This window comes from Oryzias melastigma, linkage group LG9 (genome assembly GCF_002922805.2).
Source record: "Oryzias melastigma strain HK-1 linkage group LG9, ASM292280v2, whole genome shotgun sequence".
Classification (NCBI taxonomy): domain Eukaryota; kingdom Metazoa; phylum Chordata; class Actinopteri; order Beloniformes; family Adrianichthyidae; genus Oryzias; species Oryzias melastigma.
Genome location: NC_050520.1, coordinates 4,591,237 through 4,591,443, shown reverse-complemented (window position 1 = coordinate 4,591,443; position 207 = coordinate 4,591,237).

The following is a 207-nucleotide window of genomic DNA, read 5'->3' as shown; positions in this document are numbered from 1 at the left end:
TCTTGCTTTCAATTCTTGGCTATTCTTTCAGTGTACACAAAGAACCAGAATATGAGACTAGGACTTCTTGAAAGCCAGCCTTACAGGCTCAAAATGGCCAGATGCATAGAACAGTTACAGATTGACTGAATAAAATATATGGGTCATAGTTTTTTCTTGCCTCCAACATTCCTTACATTCTGCCTTCCTGGCCAGCGGTTGGATCAT